Source organism: Astyanax mexicanus, unplaced genomic scaffold, assembly GCF_023375975.1.
Source record: "Astyanax mexicanus isolate ESR-SI-001 unplaced genomic scaffold, AstMex3_surface scaffold_79, whole genome shotgun sequence".
Classification (NCBI taxonomy): domain Eukaryota; kingdom Metazoa; phylum Chordata; class Actinopteri; order Characiformes; family Acestrorhamphidae; genus Astyanax; species Astyanax mexicanus.
Window position 1 is genome coordinate 15,001 of NW_026040089.1, and position 5,000 is coordinate 20,000.

A 5,000-nucleotide genomic window follows, 5' to 3' on the forward strand; every position below is an offset into this window, starting at 1 on the left:
TCGCTCGCCGCTACTAGGGGAATCCTTGTTAGTTTCTTTTCCTCCGCTTAGTAATATGCTTAAATTCAGCGGGTCGTCTCGTCTGATCTGAGGTCGCGCTCGAAGGGCTGTCGTCGCCAGGCGTACGCCGCCGCGAGGGAGGGCGGGAACCACCCCTCGCGGTCTGGCTGGAAACCATTCGGAGGAACCCTTTCGAGACGGGGAGGTTCGATTCGGCCGGAGGACGAAGGATGAAAACGGGAAGAAAAAAACTTAAGCCCCCCTCTTCGCCTTCTACCGGAGCTATCCTACCAACCTCTCTTTTGCCGCGCTCTCGGCCCGAACGAAAAGGAGAGGGAGGACGGAGATCCGCCGACGGAGAGACGGCGCGCGTAACGGGCAGCCAGAGAGGGTAAAACCCACCGGCAGCCGTCGCTACGACGTCTCTCCACGGATCGCCGCCACCTCTCCCCTCGCCGGAACGAGGAACGGTAGAGGACGGTGTGTGGAAAGCCGGCCTCCGAGACCCATCGCTGGGCAACGGAGACGAAGGCGAGAGGGGTGGACGAAAGTCTTTTCCCCCGCGATCAAGCCCGTCGAGCGGCTTTTGTCGAGTCCCGAACGAGAAGGGAACCTGACCGAGTCTGCTTTTAGGAAGACGAAGGCGCCTCGGATCGGGCACCTGCGAACCTCCAGCCGCGGTCCCCTCGAACCGTCTCTTAACTCTTCCCCGGAGGGAAGAGGGAGACGGAACGAAAAGGTCCGATAGATTGGAATAGCGACCCTCAGACAGGCGTGGCCCCGGGATTGACCCGGGGCCGCAATGTGCGTTCAAAGTGTCGATGATCAATGTGTCCTGCAATTCACATTAGTTCTCGCAGCTGGCTGCGTTCTTCATCGACGCACGAGCCAAGTGATCCACCGCTAAGAGTTGTACTCTTTATGGTTGTTTTTGTTTCGAAGCCATGTAACCAACAGACACAAAAAGTGACGGTTTGAAATAATGTTTTACGGCAGCCGCGGGTACGGGCGCCCCGGAACGCCTAAGCGAACTCGGGGTCATCAAACCGCGCCGCCGAGCCGCCTCCGGAGTAAGAAACCCCGCAGACGGACTTCGGGGGCCAGGTACCCGTCTCCCTTTGGCCGTAAAACACGTTTTTTGCTCAGGACACCGTTTTTCGATCAAGTCATTAAAAGGCCGAAGGGAATCCCTGTAGTTCCCAACGTCGGGCCGTGGCTTGAACATTTTTTGTTTGTGGAAATGGGAGTCGCGCCTACTGGGAGACACTACCAACCCAAGTCCCGGTAATGATCCTTCCGCAGGTTCACCTACGGAAACCTTGTTACGACTTTTACTTCCTCTAGATGATCAAGTTCGATCGACTTTTCAGCACAGCACCAAGGCCCCGCGAAGGAGCCCCGGCGTGGCCGATCCGAGGACCTCACATAACCATCCAATCGGTAGTAGCGACGGGCGGTGTGTACAAAGGGCAGGGACTTAATCAGCGCGAGCTGATGACCCGCACTTACTGGGAATTCCTCGTTCATGGGGAATAATTGCAATCCCCAATCCCCGTCACGAACGGGTTTAAGCGGATTACCCGCGCCTCTCGGCGTAGGGTAGGCACACGCTGGCCCGGCCATTGTGGCGCGCGTGCAGCCCCGGACATCTAAGGGCATCACAGACCTGTTATTGCTCCATCTCGCGTGGCTATACGCCACTGGTCCCTCTAAGAAGTTAACCGCGACCGCGGGGGGCCGCGTAACTATTTAGCACGAAGGAATCTCGTTCGTTATCGGAATTAACCAGACAAATCACTCCACCAACTAAGAACGGCCATGCACCACCACCCACAGAATCGAGAAAGAGCCATCAGTCTGTCAATCCTTTCCGTGTCCGGGCCGGGTGAGGTTCCCCGTGTTGAGTCAAATTAAGCCGCAGGCTCCACTCCTGGTGGTGCCCTTCCGTCAATTCCTTTAAGTTTCAGTTTTGCAACCATACTCCCCCCGGAACCCAAAGACTCTGGTTTCCCCGCACGCTGCCCGGCGGGTCATGGGAATAACGCCGCCGGATCGCGGGTCGGCATAGTTTACGGTCGGAACTACGACGGTATCTGATCGTCTTCGAACCTCCGACTTTCGTTCTTGATTAATGAAAACATTCTTGGCAAATGCTTTCGCTTTCGTCCGTCTTGCGCCGGTCCAAGAATTTCACCTCTAGCGGCGCAATACGAATGCCCCCGGCCGTCCCTCTTAATCATGGCCCTGGTTCAGGAAACCCACAAAATAGAACCGGAGTCCTATTCCATTATTCCTAGCTCAGGCATTCAGGCGAGTTTGGTACCCGCTTTGAACACTCTGATTTTTTCAAAGTAAACGCTCCGGACCCCTGAGGACCGGACACCCAACCAAGGGCATCCGGGGGGCGCCGGGAGGCAGGGTCTGGGACAGGCGGTAGCTCGCCTCGCGGCGGACCGCCAGCCCACTCCCGAAGTCCAACTACGAGCTTTTTAACTGCAGCAAATTTAATATACGCTATTGGAGCTGGAATTACCGCGGCTGCTGGCACCAGACTTGCCCTCCAATGGGTCCTCACCCATGTGTTTAGGATACGTTCATTCCGATTACAGGGCCTCGAAAGAGACCTGCATCGTTATTTTTCGTCACTACCTCACCGTGTCGGTAATGGGTAATTTGCGCGCCTGCTGCCTTCCTTGGATGTGGTAGCCATTTCTCAGGCTCCCTCTCCGGAATCGAACCCTGATTCCCCGTTACCCGTGGTCACCATGGTAGCCCCCTATGCTACCATCGACAGCTGATAGGGCAGACATTCGAATGAGACGTCGCCGCCGCGGTGGGCGCGCGATCGACCCGAGGTTATCTAGAGTCACCAAAGGGCCGGGGGAAACCCTCGCGGGTCCCCCCGGGTGGGTTTTGGGTCTGATAAATGCACGCATCCCGGCCCCCCCGAGAGAGGACCGGTCAGCGCTCGTTTGCATGTATTAGCTCTGGAATTACCACAGTTATCCGAGTAACGTGTGGAGCGATCAAAGGAACCATAACTGATTTAATGAGCCATTCGCAGTTTCACTGTACCTTCCGTGTGCACTTAGACCTGCATGGCTTAATCTTTGAGACAAGCATATGTTACTGGCAGGATCAACCAGGTTGCTGCGAGTGGTTTTTGTCACAGAAAAAACCATTGGTTCTTAGAGGGGAGAGGGATCGGCCCCGTACCGTCCGAAGGACCCCCCGGGGAGGGGGGGACGGGCGGAGAGGCTCGTCCGAGCTCACCCCTCATTGCTCCCAGTGGAAATTAGTGTGGCAACTCCGCTGCGCGAGTTCCCGCTTGCTTCGGGGATAACAAGGAAACGCTCGTTCCGAAACCGGGGGTCCGGAGCTTTTTGAAGCCGGGTGCTGGAGCTCGGTTGGACGCGAGGACCACCGAGGCATCCGAGTCCGACGGCTCCGGGCCGACCGGTTATCGTGTAGGGCAGATTGAGATATAGACGGGCCGTCTACGACTCCCTCGGATAGGTTCGGAAAGGTCCTCCCCCTGACGGAGGACCCCCCTGGAGGCTAACCCGCTGGGTCGGGTAGGAACGCACCGCGCACAGTGGCCACGGAGGGCCGCGCGGTTGCCTACCCAGGCGGGCTCGGTAGTCCATTCGATCGGGTCAAAATAATGAAAGAGATACCCCCCCTGGAACCGTCTCTGGAAGTTTGGTTTTTCCTCCGTACCGCCTGGGGGGCGGGGGGCGGGACGGAGGCCGACCTGCGGAGCTTCTTGGTCGGGTAGGATCGGGTCCGTGTTATAGTGTCCAAAAATCCACTTTGGAACCATTATTGGGGCTTTATTTAAGCTCTGCCATGCTTAGAAATGAATGGAGAATCATCTCCAGTGCTTGGACCCCTAGTCATTGCCACTCTCCTCAACAGTCCGACGGCACCCCTTTGAAAAACCCCCCGACGAAAAATCCTCCAGAGCGCGGGCGAACTCGCTCCGAGGCCGACCGGAGTGCACCTTCGTCGGGCAAGGGAGTCGGGCGAAGGGGGTCAGAAATCCTGGAGCTCGCCACCCTCACTAGTTTTTGGCGTGAAATGGTAGACCAAAAGTGGGGACTTAGAAAAATTTCGCACTTTTTCGACCTACCACTGGTAGACCGAGTGGGACTTAGTCATTTTTTCAGCTTTTTCGGGCCTACCACTGGTAGACCAAGTTGGACTTAGTCATTTTTTCAACTTTTCGAGCCTACCACTGGTAGACCAAGTTGGACTTAGTCATTTTTTCGACTTTTCGAGCCTACCACTGGTAGACCAAGTTGGACTTAGTCATTTTTTCGACTTTTCAGAGCTACCACTGGTAGACCAAATGGGACTTAGTCATTTTTTCAACTTTTCGAGCCTACCACTGGTAGACCAAGTTGGACTTAGTCATTTTTTCAGCTTTTTCGGGCCTACCACTGGTAGACCAAGTTGGACTTAGTCATTTTTTCGACTTTTCAGAGCTACCACTGGTAGACCAAGTTGGACTTAGTTATTTTTTCAACTTTTCGAGCCTACCACTGGTAGACCAAGTTGGACTTAGTCATTTTTTCGACTTTTCAGAGCTACCACTGGTAGACCAAGTTGGACTTAGTCATTTTTTCAACTTTTCGAGCCTACCACTGGTAGACCAAGTTGGACTTAGTCATTTTTTCGACTTTTCAGAGCTACCACTGGTAGACCAAATGGGACTTAGTCATTTTTTCAACTTTTCGAGCCTACCACTGGTAGACCAAGTTGGACAGTCATTTTTTCGACTTTTCGAGCCTACCACTGGTAGACCAAGTTGGACTTAGTCATTTTTTCGACTTTTCAGAGCTACCACTGGTAGACCAAGTTGGACTTAGTTATTTTTTCAACTTTTCGAGCCTACCACTGGTAGACCAAGTTGGACTTAGTCATTTTTTCGACTTTTCAGAGCTACCACTGGTAGACCAAGTTGGACTTAGTCATTTTTTCGACTTTTCAGAGCTACC

The 5,000-nt window shown here is 54.5% G+C and overlaps 3 non-coding genes across 3 annotated transcripts in view; all 3 read right to left on the reverse strand.

Annotated features, from left to right (window-relative positions):
- Positions 1 to 96, reverse strand: part of LOC125798701 (28S ribosomal RNA) — a 4,063-nt gene extending 3,967 nt beyond the window's left edge. The window contains exon 1 of the ribosomal RNA XR_007437504.1: positions 1 to 96. This exon is cut by the window's left edge and continues 3,967 nt beyond it. This is a non-coding gene — a ribosomal RNA (28S ribosomal RNA).
- A 662-nt stretch (positions 97 to 758) lies between these two features.
- LOC125798705 (5.8S ribosomal RNA) lies at positions 759 to 912 on the reverse strand. The gene has a single exon (XR_007437507.1). It is a non-coding gene; the product is annotated as a 5.8S ribosomal RNA (ribosomal RNA).
- A 373-nt stretch (positions 913 to 1,285) lies between these two features.
- Positions 1,286 to 3,149, reverse strand: LOC125798698 (18S ribosomal RNA). The gene has a single exon (XR_007437501.1). It is a non-coding gene; the product is annotated as an 18S ribosomal RNA (ribosomal RNA).
- Positions 3,150 to 5,000: the final 1,851 nt, after the last annotated feature.